At 41.3% G+C, this 19264-nt stretch overlaps 1 long non-coding RNA gene across 1 annotated transcript; it reads right to left on the bottom strand.

Moving 5' to 3' along the window:
- Positions 1–6730: 6730 nt before the first annotated feature.
- Positions 6731–14641, bottom strand: LOC308508297. Its single transcript, XR_013995008.1, has 3 exons — positions 14523–14641; positions 11847–11938; positions 6731–8899 (listed from the first exon to the last, which is right to left on the bottom strand). It is a non-coding gene; the product is annotated as an uncharacterized lncRNA (long non-coding RNA).
- Positions 14642–19264: the final 4623 nt, after the last annotated feature.

Genomic DNA, 19264 nt, shown 5'->3' with positions numbered 1-19264 from the left:
CATTTCTCTGTCAACTTTATTTCCCCTGAAATCCACCTCCCCACCTTCTTTCCCATAACCACTTACATGCTTCCTGGCTTTGAACAAGAAAACCAGGTAACCAAACTTGTTAAAATTGTACAAAGTTAAGAATGAAGCTCTAAGCAAGAGACTCTCTCCCTTAAGTGTGCTTTCATGCATGGGTGCTGCTCTGAAATTTCATGGTTTAGTGAAAAAAGCACAGGTTTACGGTCAGACAAATTAAGGATCGATCTGAGCTCTTTGCCTCTTATTAGCTAGTCATTAAACTCTAAGTCTGTGTTTCCTTGCTTCCTTGGCTATAATATGGGGCTAAGGGTGTGTTGTGGGGGTTAAATGAAATAATCATGTGTAAAGTAGCTGGCACTTAATAAACACTTACTGTTTGTTTCTACCTTCCTTTCCTTCTTCCAGGATACTGGTGGAATGTGAAGAGCTCAGGCTCTGAACTAGGCTAACCTGAATCAAGTGTAGCCACTTATGGGTCGTGTGACCTTGGGTAAATAATTGAACTTCTCCTCGTCTCAGTTGCCTCATTTTTAGAATGAGGATGGTAAAATTAAGATCTATCTCACTGAGCTGTTGTGAGGATTAAAAATCTTGATACTTGCAAAGCTCACAGAAAAGTGCCTAGTACATGGAAAGCACTCAATCTAGGTTAGCTAGTGTTAAATTGATGTTATTATTATGCTCAGTTCTCAAGTATTGTGAACAAGTGAGATTGCCAGAGGAGTGACCTGCAGATAAGTAACATACTCCCACCCACTGAGACTTTCAGAGGCTTGATCACATCTTAGCACCACATAACTATTTCCATGAAATAAAGGCTCATGTTCCCTCCAGAATATCTTTATCATTCCTTGAATTTTTAAAATTTTGTTTTGATAGATTTTGATGGTTTGCATGCTCTGTATCACATGACAGCCATTTTGCTACCAATTCCATGAAATAATGTGGGGAAAAGATTATTTAGGGAAAGGGGAGGAGATTGACCGATTCATTCATTATCCCACTTTGTTTCATAAAAAATTGAGGGTGACAAAACAGAAGAGTCTAATTTTACACTAGTCCAGTATTTTCTTTTTAGGTTTTTATCTATAATCTCTCAAAAAACTGCCTCAGTCAAATCACTGAATTAAATGAACTGAACTTTAGTGGTTTTTGTAGGTATTGCTACTGTTCTGAATGAAATCCTACCTTTACACAGGGGCATGGGCTATTTTGATAGAAAATTAGAGGGGTTAGATAGTTTCCTGCTTAGAGTATCTTGTATTACTTTTCTTACCACTGAATTACCTGAGATTGAAATCCAAGAAGTTCTCTGCCGAATTAATTATTCTCTGTTTATAAGATTTTGCTCCCAGGAAGAGGAAAACTCCCACCCTTCACATCAGAATACTAGGCTCTCTTGTCTCATGTTTTAGGACTTACTTCCAACCTTGTTTTTTTTCCTTACATCAAATTAAGTCTTCTAAACGTGGCTCGCTCGTTCCTTGCCTCTTTATGGGATGTGCATGGTTACATTTCCAGATCCACCTACTCCTGCAGGACTCTTCCTTCCCAGGACAAGCCCCCCTGCCCAAAGCTGCTATGCCCCGGACATCTACTCAGCTACTCAGCATGGCAGTCTTTCAGCTACTCATCTGTATTACTCATAAAACATCTTACTGCTTTTTTCAAAACAGAAGTCTCTATCAGTGGTTCTCAACTCTGTCTGCACATTAGAATTACCTGGAGGGCTCTTAATAAATGCAGAGACCAGGCTCCACCACCACATCAACTGAACCAGATTCTCCAAAGTTGGGGCCCCGGCAACTGTGTTTTTCGAAGCTCCCGAAGTGCACCCAGAGCTGAGTCTCACTCTTCCCAATGGATGAAGCCTAACTGAGCCTGGTGTCTCAGAACTGGAAATAGGACCCATGTCACATGACTCCTTACCCTGAGTGTTTTTTGTTTTCAGTTTTATTGCAATATAATTGACATACGATAAATTGACATACATGTGTAAGGTATACAGTTTGATGAGTTGGGATATACATATAACACATGTGAAACCTTCACCAAAACAAAGATTATGAACATATCCATTACTCCCATAAATGTCCTTGGCCCCTTTGTAATCACTGCCTCCCTCTCTTCCTTGCCCACACCCCCTCCATCCTGCCTGGCGTCTCGGGCAATCACTGATCTGTTTTCTGTTACCATAGATTAGTTTGCCTGTTCTAGAATTTCATATCAATGGAATCAGGCAGTACGGACTCTTTTTTGTTTGGTTGCTTTACTCAGCATAAGTATTTTGAGATTCATCCGGTTTGTTACATTACCAATAGTTCCTTCTTTTTTATTTCTATACAGTATTCCATTGTATAGCTATATCACGTTTTTTTATCCAGTCATTCCGTTGGTGGATATTTGAGTTTTTTTTTAGTTTTTGGCTGCTATGAACATTCTTGCACAAGTGTTTGTCTGAACACATGCTGTCATTTCTCTTAGTATATACCTAGGGTAGGACTAACTGGATCACATTAGAGGTATGTGTTTAATGTTTAAAAATAAACTGTCAAACTCTTTTCCAAAGTAGCTGTAGCATTTTGCATTCCCACCGGCAATATAGGAGAGTTCTAATTAATTGCTCCATGTCCTCACCAACACTTGGTCTGGCCAATCTTTCCTTGTCTTTTTTTTTTTTTAACTTTTATTTATTTTCTTAACATTTTTTTAACTTTTATTTATTTTTCCAGGACCCATCAGCTCCGAGTCAAGTAGTTGTTTCAATCTAATTGTAGAGGGCGCAGCTCACAGTGGCCCATGTGGGGATCGAACCAGCAACCTTATTGTTAAGAGCACTGCACTCTAACCAACTGAGCAACTGGCTGCCCCGGTCTGGCCAATCTTTTTAATTTTAGCCTTTCTAATGGGAGACTAAGGGTATTTCACTATGGTTTTATTTTTCATTTCCCTAAATAAGTAGTGATGTTGAGCAATTTTTCCATGAGTTTATTTGCCATCCATATGTCTTCCTTGGTAAAATGTATATTCAAGTTTTTTGCCTACTTTTTACTTAGATTGTTTTCTTATCATTGAATTCTAAGTGTTCTTTATATATTCTAGACATAAGTCCTTTATCAGATAATATATTTTACAAAACTATTCTTCTAGTGTACAGCTTGCATTTTCAATTTTGTAGCAGTGTTTTATAAACAGCAAATATTTTTTGATGAAGTCCAATTTCTTATTTGTTTAATTTTCACACTTTATGCTTTTTGCATTGGATTTAAGAAATCTTTGCTAAACCCAAGATCACTAGATATGTTCCTGTGCTTTACTTCTAAAAGTTTTATAGCTTGTCTCTTACATTTAGTTCTGTGATTCAGCACAGGTGAAAAAATCTGAGACTTATGTAATTGAGTGACTTGACCAAGGTGACATGGTGAGTTAGACCCCAAACTAGTCCCATGTCACATGACTCCTTGTCCTGAGCACTTATTTTTTCTTTATTTTTTGAACTTAGTTATAGAATTGAATTTATCATATTCCTCATTTCACAGTACACCATCACAGTCTAAGACAAGCCTTCTGTTTTTAATTATGTTTCATTATTTTTATAGCATCAGTTATTTCTAATTATCTCTGCACCCAAGCCCATAATTTTATATTTTGCTTTGTAATACTAGGTCTTAGTCTCTAAATTCATTTCCCAGACTTCTTTGCCAGTTGGCTTCCTGGCAGGTTCTGGCAATGCGATATACTGGTTGGAGTTAGAAAGGCAGGATAAACGGAAGAAATTTCTTTCAGTTTTTTTCTTCCTGTCAACATCCCCATAACAGCAGAGGAGAGTCACAGCTCCAGGCCTTCCTTCTGTGCTCCTAGCACCAACCATCAGCACCAGTCGTGTCCCTACCCCAGAGCTCTGAGCACCACTCCCACCAACCAGCCATGGGGGTCTTTCCTTTGAACTTATAAGTCTCATAACACCATCTCTTCCCTTTTGTTCTCCAGCCTTAAACGGGGTAAATTTTCTCTGCAGTTACAATATTGCAGTGTTCTCGGTGTTCCTTTTCTCATCTCTCAGCCTTCCAATTCCCTTATGACCAATTTCCTGTATTAAACCCTCTGTGTTTAAAATATCTAGAAAGGTTTCTGTTTTCCTGATTGGACACTGATTGATGCGTTATCCCCATTTCTTGCCTTACACAGGTACCTCATCTAGTGCGTTCGGTATATATCTTTGAATGTGAATAAATCCCTGTAAAACATACCTTTTTTCTGTTGTGGTTTTAATTTTTATAAATGCTATTGTGCTAAATATCTCATTCTGTTTTCTTTCATTCAAAATCATTTTGCTTAGATCTATTCATGTTGGTGTTTCAGTTCTAGTTCAGTGCTTCTGATTATTGCATAATATTCCATGGAATGCATCCACGTCATTTCCTTTATCCATTCCCCTGGAGATGCTGTCTGAGATCCTCACCAACTCCCTGCTGCTGCAAACAACACGACTCCAACTTATGTGAGCATTTCTATGGCATTTACCCCTGGGGTGAGAGCTGGTCAGACATCACATGTTCTCTTCAGTTAGTACATTCTGTATATCAAGGTTGCTCTCTGGAATGGCTGTACTTGCAACGCTTGCGGATGCCTGTTTCCTCACGTCTTCACCAGTACTTATAATCTGATCATCTACTTTTTGCCAATTTAGTGAGTACAAACACAATTTTGTAATTTTACTTTGCATTTCTTTGATTACTGATGAGGTTAGGCATCACTTTGTGTACTTCTTAAACTTGCCCCTGGGTAGCTTGCTACACACAGCTTTTGACCATTTTCCATAGGATTTTTTTTCCTGTCTTTTTGTTGGTCTGCAGGAATTCCTTATCTATTCTATTTACTACCATTAGCTTATGGCATTGCAAACATATTCTCTTCATCTGATTCCTTCTTTAATCGTTAATGTATAATTTATTGAACACAAAACTATAATATTGTTGTAGCCAAATCCATCAATATTTTGCCCTAAGGTCTGTACTTTTGGATTCTTCTTTGAGAGTTCTTCTCTACCCCACAGTCACAAATACATTCTCTTTTCTTCTATAACTCCTTTTATAGCTTTATAATTTTATCTTTCCAGGCAGGTCTTTCATCCATCTAAAATTCACCTTTTTCATAGTACTAATGTAAAGGTAAAAATTCTAATTTTCTTTTTCTTCAAAGAGTGGCCCATATTCCCAAGCCCATCTGATCTCTTCCTAGTTTATATGTAGAAAAATCAGGCCTTCCTCTCTCTGACAGAATCAAACCTCTATGACAAACAACCTAAATTTATGATTCATCTAAATGTTTTAGTGAGGTTTGACTAAACTGAGACCATAAAAAATGAGATAAGAAGATGATTATGTGCTTCCAGATTCCTCACCAGATAGTTCCTTCCATCCCATACAACTCCCTTCATCTCTTATTACCACTTACTGAGGCTCTTGACTCTTGCCAAACATACCTCTGGCCATCTCCTCAGGGCCCCTCCCTTCTGACGGCCTACCTTCACACATGCCGCCCCTGTGGAATGTTCATTCCAGGTCATTTCCTTCTTCCCTGTGCCACACTCATCTCTCTGAAGACTGCTCATGGGAATCTCTCCAGACCCAACCCTTTCAATGCTTCATTAGCACTGAAGTCTGCACTCGGCCCTAAACATTAAGCTCAGTGTGTGTGTGTGTGTGTGTGTGTGTTCATAAAGATCTGCTTTTTCATAGTTTACAAAACCCTTTCTCACTCATGACTCCTATAAGTAAATGTTTCTCCCATTTACAAATGAGGAAACTGAGACTTGAAGAGTTTTAAATGTGTTAAAATTTAGGCAACTTACCCAAGACATGCTGTAGGAACAAGGAATAGCTGGGACTAAACACCAGCTTTTCTGGTTCTCAATCCAGCACTCACTCAACATATCACACTTCTTCTTAGCATGTGCACCGGGCCTGTCTCTCCAATGAGAAGGATTGTTCCTCAAGGGCAAGGCAGGCTTTGAAATTCCAAAAAGCACTTGCCTCACCTGATCCAAATGAACTGCGGGCATAGAGGCCATTGCTTTGAACGCCTGCTCTTTTGTTTGGGGCACTTACATTCTGCCTAACCAGAGAGCATGAGCCCTCTTGTATTACTGTCTTCATCTTTGTCATAGCATTGATCGCAATTATAATCAAATCACCCCTTTGTCGTTAGTATTTAACATCTGCCTCCCCTATGAGTTCCACAAGGGCAGGGGCCCTGTTGGTCTTGTTCATAACTGTATTCTCAGTGCCAAGTTCTGTACTCAATGAGTATTTGTTGAATGCATGAATGAATGAATGCATGCATGCATGCATGCATGTTTCCTGTGCCTTCTCAGCCACTGCCTGGGCTCCTGTGTTGAATAAACCAAGCACCTGTATTACCAATGCTGATACTCACCTGACTTTAAGCGCTTTATACAGTATAACTTTCCAGGTGGGCACTGGCATTTGCCACACAGCTTTAGGTTCAACATGAAGTCCACCACCAGAACATTTCCTCCAGCCCAGGTTCTGCCTTATCCTTGCCTGCTCTCCCTTGCTGGCCCTGCCTCCCCCAACTCTGTATCCCAACACACTCCGTATCCAAGGCCTTTCAATTCAGGGTCCTCCGTGGCTCCTTCTAGAACCGAGCCTCATGGTCTGGGCAGAACAGACTCTCAATAGATGATGACAAATAATGAGCTCTTTATTCCTTCTGGAAATCAGATTTTTCACTTGTCTCATAGATATGAATGGAAAACACAGTTAATTGGTAAGTAGGAAAAAATGCTTCCCAGTTCCAGTAATGTTCAGAAATGTCAGCCATCAGCGAACACAGTGGGAAACACTATCTCCTGAATGATTATTCTGGAAAGAAACATGGCTTTAAGCATGCCATAGGATGACAGCCAGGTCAAGACAACCACTAGAAGGTTCTCCCAGAGTGCCCACGTCCTGCCTAGGTGAGCTTTCCATTAGACAAGGAAACCAAATACTAAGCCATGAGCAGGAAAACACATACACACACTCCCGTGGGCACACAAACAGCACACAGCATGGATGTAGGATGGCAGGGTGTCTTGGGCCGTAGGTTTTGCAGTCACACAGAACAGGATTTAAATTTTGCCTCTGATTTTTCCTAAGTAGTTTATCGAAGGCAAATTACTTCTCTGACTTTGTTTCCTCATCTATACACTTGGCTAGTAATGCTTATTTCGTAAGGTTGTTGTAAGGATTAAATGCGATAGATAAACAAAGCTCCAGGAATGCAGTAAGGGACAGAGAAGTCCTGGCTGTGACTAGTATCAAAACGGGAGTTTTAACATTTCAAAGCTGAGTATGTATGTAGATGTGGGGATGATACAGAATGAAGATGGCAGGGAAGGAATCTAGGAATAAATAAGCCCAGAGCTAGGTGTTGGAGAAGGGGAAGAAAATGGTTTGAAGTGAGGAGAGTCCCTGAGGTAGAAGGAGGACCTGTGAGGACAGAGCGAGGAGCAGGTTCAGCTCCAGGTCCCAGCTCTAGCTGTGGCCACTGCTGAATAGTCCCTGGGGGCAGTCGTGCATTTCCTCCGGATCTTATACAATTACTTACTTTTTATTTATTTTTTTTTTAACTTCACTGAAGTAGCATTGGACATTCTGCCCAGCAGCCTGTGAGGCTCTGGGGGGTGACAGCCTAACTTGTGAATGTTTTCTGCCCTTGAACACACCCTCTGCTCCAGCCATGGTCTCATCCTGCTCAGGGCTCAATGGGACACAGCTTGTCACTGAGGTCAGTGAGTGGCAGGCATCTCCAAAGTTCACATGGAAAGGCAATTCTCATTCGGTCCCTTGCCTTTTAGTTTTAACAAGGCAGAGGAAATCTTACTGTGTTCCAAAGTCTCTCTTGCCTGCGGAAAAAATAATATTTAAAGACTTGCTGTTTCCAATGGGGTCCTTAGACCAGCAGCAGCAGCATTACCCTAAGAGCTTACTCGAAATTCTGATTCCAGGGTCCCACGCCAGACCCACTGCATCAGAGTATCTGGGCTTAGTTTCTAAGAATTGGTGTTTTTAACAAGCTCTACAGTTGATTCGTATGCACACTAAGTTTGAGAAGCACTGATTGAAGGCCAAGTTTAGATATTTCCACCTCTCTTGAGCATACCTGCATTAGCTGTAGCTACCTTCAAGCAGGTGAACAGAAAAAGCCTATTTCTATTCAACGGAACAGGAAGTTCACTCTAAAATGCAATTGCCAAAGGCTTTGTTTCAAAACATAGATCTTTGGAGAATTCCACTGTGGATCAGCTGAGAATGATCATAATATAAATTGAACTTTTGATGTTTGGATGGACCTACTCTATCAGTTAGAATTCTTTGATTGCAAGCAAGAGAAATGGAATCTCTCTTCCACTATCTTAAACACAAAAGAAATTTAGTAGAAGATACAGGACCGCTTACAGAATCAGAATCAGAAGAATCAGTGTCAGATGGCAAGGAAATAAGGCAGGCCCTAGGTAGCAGTAACTAATGCACAGTCTGGATAGGGAGCTGCTGTGGTGGCTTCCATGGCTTTCTGAGCTACATCTGCCCATCCAAAATACAAATTCCTAAGAAAGAATCTGATTGGTCAAGGCATAATCACATGTCGAGCCTTGGCCAATGGAAAGCAACACTCCTTGACTAATGGTCCCAGAGCCCCTCCAAGACTGAATGCAATGGGTGCTGGATGGTTCCTCAAACAAAATCAGGTGCAGATCCCAGACGTGAAGGGATGGAGCCAGCAGGCAAGACGGCGGACGCTCCCTGCCTCCCCAGTCTGGCTGGGTTTGACGGGACATCAGCAGGAGCAATCCAGATGTGTAAACCTTAAGAGAGATGAAAGGAAATGTGACAGTTTTCTCAGAGAGGCTGGGCGAGTTCAAAAGCTAGGAAAAACAGAGTGGAGGCAACAGTATGATTACGTATAGTTGTGAAGGCCAAACAGAACGACCTTAAGTAATGACTTCAAGAAGCCCAGCTCCTAGAAACTGGCAGGGGCAGATGTACTGCATGTTCCTGAGAGAGAGGGAGGGAGGCAGAGGTTCAAAGAGGTGTCTGTGAGAGACAGCCACAGAGAACACACACCTGTAATATGAGCACTGCATAAAAAAGGACATCACTCACTCAGGACAGTGGTGCAGTGGTGTTGGGGTGGGGTGGCCAGGGGGCATGGAAGGAGGCCCATCAGCTACATTTGGGCTATGGGTGTCTGCAATGTGACATCAAGGACCTGAAAGAGGTAACCTTACCAGCGTGTCCTAGAGACCATCCCCCACACTGCCAGTGAGTAAGGGCTTAGAGACCTTGATGTTTTTACAGAGAAATGTTGAAAATACAAACTTGTGTCATAAGATAAAAGCTAATCACAGCTATTGACTCCCAATTAAAAGCCCTAGAAAAATATGTAAAAAATAGAAAGAGCACTAACATTTAATGAGCACCTACTATGTATAGGCATTATGCTAAACACTCCATGTTATCTCATTTAATCCACAAAACAACCCCAAGATCTCTGTTTTACAAATAAGAGTTTAGGTGACTTGCTCATGGTCACACAGATAATACATAGGGTGCCAAAAAAAAAAAAGTATACACATTTTAAGAAAGGAAAAAAACTGTATTAAAATTGTAATACTCAATATATACCAATAACAAAAGATGCATACAAGTCATGTGTATACATTTTTTTTGACACCCTCAGTGTGGAAAAGCCAGTATTTGAGCCAGGCATGTTTAACTACAAAGCCTATACTAAATATTAGGCTGGCAAAGTCTTTATTCAATTTACAAGCAAATTGAATCACAAGAATTTCTAAAAGTTAAAAAAAAAAAAAAAAGAATTTCTAAAAGTTGCCATCAGAAATAAAGCCTTTATAGCACTGAGTGCATATATATTATTGTACAAATAAATATAGGAGAGAAAATGTGAGTATCTCTGCAGTATTTATTTACTTTTTACATACTGTCCATTTACATACTTAATGGACATAGTAGGTATTTTTTAAATAGTTGTTTAATGCCTAAGCATTCATAGAGACATGTATGGTTAGCAACACAAAACATACAGTTATTTTATATTCTAATTTATTTTTACCTGGCCAAGTCTAAAGAGAATCCATCAAAAAATATATACCTAAAATACACTTGGCCAACAGTGACATGAAACACCACGAAAACCTAAAATTTCCCCAAGATAAATTGTGAACTGTTTCAATACCAAATAAGGCAGAACCAGTGGCTTAGTGTGTCTACACACAGACTCCAATGAAGTAAAGCGAGGATGGGATCTAGGAGAGCCAACCAACTCTATGACTAACTGTACCAGGCTGGTTTAAATAATGAGAACAGGCCCTATAGTTTACAATGTGATTTTATTCCCTGAGACCACCTCACCCTGTCACAAAGGCAATGGAAACCAACACTGGAGGTTCTGAAGTCATTCCAGGGAATGGAGGTGGGCGGTGGGGTGCAACAGGGAGCAACAACAGATATAAGGTTTGGAAAGTCCTTTTGGGGTAGGATGGAGGATCTCAATAATATTTTTTCCTTTAGTGAGGCTTTCATTTGGCAGAGAATTGTGGTAGTCTCTCTGGACTCTTCTAGGATGTTAAGACCTAACGGGCTACAGCATAAATTCTAGGCAAAGGTACTCTACTACGGAGTGTGGTCTCCCCTCCTGGCCCAGCTGGGAAGGATTCCCAAACAACGATCACACCCCTTAAACAGCATTTTAATAGCATCTCCTTCCACACCAGAGCACTAACTTTCCAATTTGATATTTGGAAGCTGACAAGTTCCAGCTTCGGCCCATGCCCATGGGATCCCCTTTCCCTGAGTGTTCCCACATACATACTCACTCCCTGGTGGTACTTAAGCCTGGCCCTCTCCAACCCCCTAAGCCATTTAGAAAGCAGTCTGTGCGTGACCCATCTCTCTGCTTGTACCAGCACTTAGCATTGGGCTTTATATTTGGCGGGCACTCAATAAATACCTAGGAAAATGCTAAATAAAACAAATTCTGAGAATAGCTGTATAAAAGGATTCTGTGTACTTAATTTAGGAACACTTGCAGACTTATGTCTTGAGGTACAGATAAACATCTGTTTTTTAATGCCCATGACAGATTAGAATTATATAAGCAAAGTGGCACTTAGTAGGTTCAATAAATATTGATTGAATGAATGATTACGTTAACTGAAGAATGCATGCCAGGAAAGGAAGGTTATAATAAGCATTTAAGCAGTCCTCAAATCAAGAGGGAAAGTCAATAGTGAGAGTGCGGATGGACTCTATTTCACAGTGAAATTCAAAAATCTACAATTCCATACGTTGCATGAACAACTAAAAACCTATGCATTATTCGAATACAATTATACTATATTATCAGCATGTCTTTTTAAAATTTCTCAAGTTATCTTAACTTTTAAAATGATTGATTTCTTTTTAAAGAAGAGGCCCTGTTCATCAGAAACTTTGAAATAAGATTTAACTATAAACAAATGTACTTTAATTCCCTCCTTCGAGATTGCAAAGGTCAGACTGCTTTCTAAGGTCTGGGTTTTCTTTAGTGACGAAGATGTGCAAATTAGGAATTAAACGATAAAGTCAGACCTCCTCATCTGGAAGCACAACCTCTCTGCTTTTTAATAGGCCTCTTTTCCATTTCGTTTGCAATAAAGTGGCCCCAATTATTTTAGAATCCCTTAAAGGAAAAGATATCCATAAATTAAGCTATAGTCCTCTCCTTATTTCCCAGAGAAATTAAATTCTTACCTTAAGTGACTTAAATCACATTGCACAGAACCAGACAAAACTCTCTTCTGTGGTATTACAAAAGACGAACACGGCAGCACAGAATTTTGGAGCTAAAAAGATAATAGAAATAGATATAAACACACACCCCACTAGCAAAGTTCAATAGTAAGATCAAAGCTAAACTTTCTCCTTCACAGAGCTCCTGTTCAGATTTTTTTTCCTCTTCTACACTATAATCTGAGTCTCGGATACTTTCGTTCCTATTCAGACTCAAGATCAAACAGCTCACACACATCTGCTGGGGTAGTTTTTTTTTTTTTTTTTTTTTTTAAGGCATTCAAATAATTGATGGGGGGTGAGGGGAGAAGAGGAGTTTGAACATCAACAAAAAGGCAACAGCAAAATACACCATCACACTCCTTCTGCCCATGGAAATGAGGGGCCTCGTGTACATGTGAGAGTGTAAATGTTTGTAAGAGGTAATATTAGCATGTTACAAAGAGAATTTTTTTCAGAATACTGGCCCTACCACTTAAAATGATCTTTCTTAAAAAATAAAAAGTAGCATTTTAAGTCAACTCTTTTAAAATCCTGCCCCTAGCGTGTTTTAAAAGCCTGACCTTGGGAAGCATGCAGTCTCGTGCAGGAGCTAGGTATGTACATATATGCATGAGTAGAGCAGAAGGCTAAATGTTACTACTACTCAACAGGAATCTTTGTGGAAGTTCAGGGCAAGAAGTGACAGATTGTGACTAAGGAATGGAGAAGCTTTCCCGGAGGAAGTGGCATTCAAACAGGGCTTTGAAGGATACATAGGGTTTTGTTAGAGAAGCCGGCAAAGCGTGTCCCAGGCAGACAGACTGGTAGGGACAAAGTAGTGCTGTAAAAATACAAGCATGTTCAGGGTCCAGTGTAACTGGGCTGCAAGGGGAGAGACCCTGGAGATCAGTGAGGGTCTTAGGGAGGGTCAAGGACACCACATATGGCGATGCTGTATTTATCTTTCACTTCATCTTTCCTCTAGTCCCAGTTACTCCTTGTCCCCACCCACTCCCAAATATAATTTTTCTGTTTTCCAAGCAATAAGATTCAGTAGCATACTAAAGTCCTCTGTTATAAATGATGCAGCTTACAAAGAGCAATGTCCAAAGATGAAATATCAAAATAACCTGTGAAGAATGAAGCCTACACGAGCCCAAGGGCAAGCCTTCATAGTCTCTTCTACTACCTTCTCTGTGTTTCTCCTCTAAAAGCCATGAGGCACAGTTCTGGTTGCTCTGCCCTTCTCATATCCCATTGTATTAGTCAGGTTAAGTAATGCGATCTGCTGTAACAAATACCCCCCAAATATCAGTGGCTTAATACAGTAAAAATTTATTTTCCGCTGAGGCAAAGTCTAATGCTGATCTGCAGCTCAGCTGGGTAACTCTCTGCATCAGCCTTAAGGACTCAGTCTGCTTCTATCTGCCACTAACCTGAAGTGTGACCTTAGGCAAATCGCTTTCTTTCTATGGACTTCAGATTCTTTACTTACAAGACAGGGATAATAGTCCTTGCCCACCTACCTTACAGAATTATTGTGACTGTCAAATGCTTTGTAAACCATAATTATAATTATAAAGGCAGTTAACATTTATTAAACTTTTACTATACAAAGACACTGTGTTATGCGTTATAAGTAGTATTTCATTCAATCCTCATAACAACACTGTCACAAAAGTTCTACCACTATTATAATCATTAAATGGGTGTGTTTTGCATTCATGAATAAAACATAATTGTAAAAGAATATTCCTTGAATATATTAAACATATTCCCATCTTGGGGCCTTGTAGTTGCTAATCCATCTCTCAGGAAAGCTCTGCCCCCAGTTATCAACATGGCATGTGCTCTCTTTTCATTCCAGTTTCTAGCCTATGGCATCTTCTCAAAGAGGATGTTCCTCTCCACCATCCATCCAAAGGATCACTCCAAATCCATCACCCTTCTTTATTCTCTGACCCTGTTTGATTGTTCTCTATAAGATTTTAACCCACGACAAATGGGGAATTTACACACATGTATTTACTATGTTCTCCCAAACCAAACTGTAAGATCCATGAAAGCAGGGACTTTACTTGAAGCATTCACTGAGATAACTTCATTGTCTATAACACAGCTTAGCACATAGTAGGTGCTCAGTAAATACTTGTTGAGTCAATGTAATCTACTCCTTACTTTATGCTGCAAATTAACGTAGGACAATGATGTTTGCTACTTGACTTTTTTTTTTTTTATCTGCAAAGAAGCTGTGTCAAAAATACAACAGCAGTATTTAGAGGACTCTGAGTCGAAAACATTGACTCCTTCAAGCTTAAGGTGAAGAAATCTACCAGCTGCAACCTCTCAGTTCTCTTCTGGTGAAAGGTTCCAGGGGGAGCATGCTCTCTTCCAGCCCATTCTCAGGCATCAGGGTCGCCTGGGCAAGCCTTAATCAAGTTATCATATCTAGCCAGTGTCTCCTGGATCCCGTCATTCTGAATGAGAAAAAATTTGCAGACAAATTTCTAGCAGCAGGAAATTGGTGCTCTCCTGCGAGGCTGCCTGAAAAGCACCTGCAACCTCAGTAGCCTCCTTCCTACTCCTGCTGGGAGGCGGCTTCAAGCCTCTGGCTGTGGGACTGGGGCATTCTCTGCTCATTTACTTTCAACTTACCTGCCCCTCCAGAATACTCCTCTGGTACCAGTACTACCCGGGCTGGGTCCAGATGAGACATGAGCCTGTGTCCAGGCCTGTGACGTGTCCCTAATGGGCTTTGCTGAATTGCTCTGGTCAAAGGAAAGGGCTCTGCCCAGAAATCAAGAAGCCTATCACCACCAGCACAACCTGCTCTCCTCATTGTCCACATGCTAAGGGGCATTTGATTAAGTGCCAGCAAAGTTCACTTGAAAGTACAAGAACCCTCGTTCAGTTCTTCCAGGAAGAAAGGGCTCCATTGGCTTCTGGGTTTTATCTATATGTGTCCAATCATTTTCACTTTTTAGTGAAAACTGTGAGAGAGAAACCAAAAGCACTTTTCCCCCTCAGCAGAAAGGAAATTTTTTTTTTTCCGATGAGAGAGTTTTGCTGGAGAAAAAGAGCTGAGAGGATAAAGATATTTGCAGAGCTTAATGCCATAAATCTGATTAATTTACCTTGTGACACTCTCAACAAAAAAGTTAAGGGTCAGAGTCTTGCCTGCAAAGTGACCTTTCACCTGCAGCCAAGGCAGTCACAATGGGGGCCTGAGCAGCCTTTCACAGCTACCTGCTGCTTCCTACAATGAGATTGGACACAGTTTTCAACATGATGGAGAACACCTTCAGAGCGAGAGGCCTTTGTTCTTGCTGCCTGCGGAGTGGAAAGCGTCCAGGCCAACATCTTCACCTTCTTGTGCTCAAATGGGGCCAGAAAAGAGTTTGTATCTCTGGGACAGCGGCAAAGGAAACTAACATAGAGAGCTTTATGACTCGTTCCATGAACATATATTTAATAACTCACAGAATATACGACGATGAATAAGCATGGTCCTTGCTGTAACTCAACATAAGAGACCACGTCACTAACTAAAATTGGATACAATCGCTGCCTAACACACGGGAGGTTCTCGATGCATTTCACAGGATGAATGATTGAGTGAACTGGAAGAGCACTTTGTACAAAGGAAGACACTGCAAGAAACGGAGTCTGGAATTCCCAGTTTGAGGGAACGCAGAGAATGGTCTTCACATCCATCTCTTAAATTACGCCAATACACATAAGGGATAGAAAATCCTGCCTCTTCTCACATTTATGTTGAAAAACATCTCAGACTGAGTAAGATCTCATGAGGCACAAACAGTTTACACTGGGGCCCCTTGTCATGGCAGCGCTTTCTGGGAATGTGCGGCCCCACATAGGACACTTGCAGAGATTTCTCTGTTCCTGCTTATTGCCACATCATGTTGCCAGCCACCCTTGCAGCTTTCTAGTTTTGCGTTTCATCTCAACTTCAGCAGAATGTATTAATAGAGGGGAACATCTGGTAGAATGGCATAACAAAATGGGAACCAGACGCTCCGTCAAGCGCCACCGAGAGCTGTTTATCCGTGGAATTAACCTTTTGTTCAACATTTGTTTTGTGGTAGGGTTGTGCTGTGTTTCTAAATTCACATTTCTCCCAGTCTCTTCTAAAGTCACCCAAGTTTTGCTGATTCAGGACTTCACACGCCTGGCAGAAGGCAGTTTTAAACAGCTGGCAGCCATGGAGGCTTGAAAACCCTCCAGTGGGCAGTCGAATCTGGCTCCCCATAGATTTATGAAGCCACAGATGGGCCCAGGTGGGCTGATGTGAGACTCCCAGGCAGGCCCAGTTCCATCTGCACACTGAAACTGTCTAGACAGGAGGCTAGGCACACTCACCTTCCAAATTCACTTTGAAACAGCTCAAAGTGTGAAGGGAATTGATTGCCCCTGGAAAGGTCTATAACATGCAGGAAGCACTCAGGAAGAAAGAAGAGAAGGAAGGAAGGAAGGAAGGAAGGAAGGAAGGAAGGAAGGAAGGAAGGAAGGAAGGAAGGAAGGAAGGAAAGAAAGAAGGAAAGAAGAAAAGAAGGAAGGAAGAAGAGAGGGAGAGAGGCAGGGAGGAGGGAGGGAAAGAAGGAAAGAAGGAAGGAAGGAAGGAAGGAAGGAAGGAAGGAAGGAAGGAAGGGAGGGAGGGAGGGAGGAAGGAAGGAAGGAAGGAAGGAAAGAAGGAAGGAAGGAAGGAAAGAAAGAAGGAAGGAAGGAAAAAAGCAAAGAAGGAAGGGAGGAAAGAAGGAAGGAAAGAAAGAAGGAAGGAAGGAATGGAGGGAGGGAGAAAGGGTAGCAGGAAAGGGAGGAAGGAGGGAGAGAGGTCAGAAAAGAAGGAAGGAACACTTATCAGAGAGAGTACATGCCAAATTAGCATAGAGCACATGATTCCTCCATGACTGTCTCCCCTGGTCTCCCCTGTGTTGGTGATGGGAGCCCCTTCAGAGGGTCACTGACCATCAGGCAGGTTATTCTTCATAGATTAGCTCCAAGAAAGAACAATAAATCCTTGCAAGCCAGTCTAGAGGGAGCCCCTTAATGATCATCTAATACTAGACATGGCCCAAAAGGAGGTGGTGGTGGTGGTGGTTGTTGTGTTGCCTGGGTTTCCATGGAAACCCAAGATATAAAACAAATCGGAGAATTGGCACTGGTTGAAGTAGAAGTAAGAGGTGGCCAGGAACCCAATCACCCCTGAGACATTTCTTCCACCTTCCTCCACCAACACCCCATCCCCCGCAGCGGGCCCACAAAAGATGTTGCAGTTGAAACCAACTGATCCGTTCTAAAGTCCAAGTTGGCAGAAGGCCTGAGAGAAGGGAATTTGCCTGTCTAAGAGTTAGTGATAATACTGAATTGAGTCTTCTATCTCTCAGGCAGATACTTACCCTTAGACCCCTGACTAGGTGTATGCTTGGGCATCCCCATTACCTGAGTCTACAGAAGAGGAATGGAGATTTCTACAATTATACAATAAGCAAAAAGAAGCAAACTTGTGGCTGTGGGTCCTCCACATCCTGGGCACATATTCCCAGCTGCAGGACACGCACTACATATGGCTGAAACATCCTAAACCCACCTCCCGTCCCAGATTCAGAAAACCAGACTTCATCTGCGTGCCATATGTATGGTCTTAGAGATTTCATTTTACACTGAAAATATAAACATCACAATAAGGCAAAAGCTGAGCTCATTTATCCATTCAATGCTTTTTCATGAAGGGTTTATTTGGAATTCATTGATTTTTTTAAAAAAGAAAAGTAAGAGAGAACAACAAAACAAAACAACAGAACACATATTCTCCAAGCAACTTCTGGTCCGATGCCAGTGGTAGTCCTATCTCAAATAGGATAGCTTGACATGTTGAAAGATATATTTCAGTAGAGAAATCAATGAGAGAACATGATATAATTTGAACAGATAAATAATGTGAGCAAAAGAAGTTCCCTGGCTTTTAGAAGACATGGTTTTGGAAGAGTATCCAGACTTGCAATTTAATATCAGATGTTGGCATCTGGAGAGACCCTGATTTGACAATTCAGCAGGAAATATGAAGAAAATACAAATAGTAGTTAAAAAAAAAAAAGCTAAAGAAAGGATTGCTGTAATAGCACAATGGAGCAGTTCTGGAATGTCAGAAAGCCAGAGTTTATCACCCAATGAAATGATATCAAGTGCATCCTAGGCCCAGGAAGGCTCCGGAAGGGTATCTAAGGGTGAGGAAAGGGAAGGTTCTTTGGTGAGTTCCAGGATGCAGTCAGTGGTAAGGGGGCAGCAGGCCAGAGGGTATGGCTGGTCCCTGTGATGTGGTTGCAGGGCCGAGAGGAAATGGCTCTCCCAACCTGCTATTACGGCAGCTGTGGTTAGGCCCAGCCTGACAGCTAGGCACTGGCAGACAACACAGGAAGCTGGCTGACCCCAGCCATTAACACAAGCGGGAACAGACAGCAGTTCTCCCAAGCTCTGGATGCCAGGACACACCACTGCAAACTCCTTGTAGAAGCCTCACAGTCCTTAGTTTCCATACACGCTCTTCTCAACCAGATAGAGTGTTAATATTGCACCATCTTATCTATAGCTAGAAATTCATTCAAAAAAATTTTTGAGGTATAATTTGTATGCAGTGAAATATTCAAATCATAGGTGTTTGACCAGGTTTGACAAACCCATGTGCCCTGTACCCCAATCAAGACACAGAGCATTTCTATCACCTTCCCTAGTCAATGACCCTCCGTACGCACACAACATAAAGAAACGACTGATCTGACTTCTGCCACCACAGATTAAATTTGCTATTCTGGAACTTGATATAAATAGAATCATACCATTTGTCCTCTTTTGTGTCTTCCTTTCTTCACTCAGTATGTTTTTAAGATTATCGTTTTCTTTCTTTCTGAGTATTATTCCATTGTATGGATATACCACAAATACCATAGTTTGTTGTTTATCCATTCACCGGTTATTAGACATTTGAGATGGATCCAGTTCTTAGCTATTATGAATAAAAACTGCTATGAACATTCATGTAAAAGCCATTGTGTGGACATGATTTCATTCTTCTAGAATAAATACCTAGGAATGATATTGCCGTGTCATAGGGTAACTGTATGTTTAATTGTTTAAGAAAGTGCCAAACAGATTTCTAAAGTGGCTGTTTAGAAGGTCACAAAGTCTAAATATCATGGCCATCCCTGTGCTTCGGTGTGTGAACGACTGCACTGTGGTGGATGGAGAGCAGGTGGACACGTGGAGCACAGTGGGGAGAACACTGGCCTGCTGTGGAGGAAGGTAGTTGAATAGGTGATGTCCAAGGGTATTTCTGGTTCTATCCTGACATAATGAGTCTTCTATTGTAGCACTTTCTAGGG

Source organism: Rhinolophus hipposideros, assembly GCF_964194185.1.
Source record: "Rhinolophus hipposideros genome assembly, chromosome: 2".
Classification (NCBI taxonomy): Eukaryota; Metazoa; Chordata; class Mammalia; order Chiroptera; family Rhinolophidae; genus Rhinolophus; species Rhinolophus hipposideros.
This window is presented reverse-complemented; position numbering and strand designations above follow the sequence as displayed.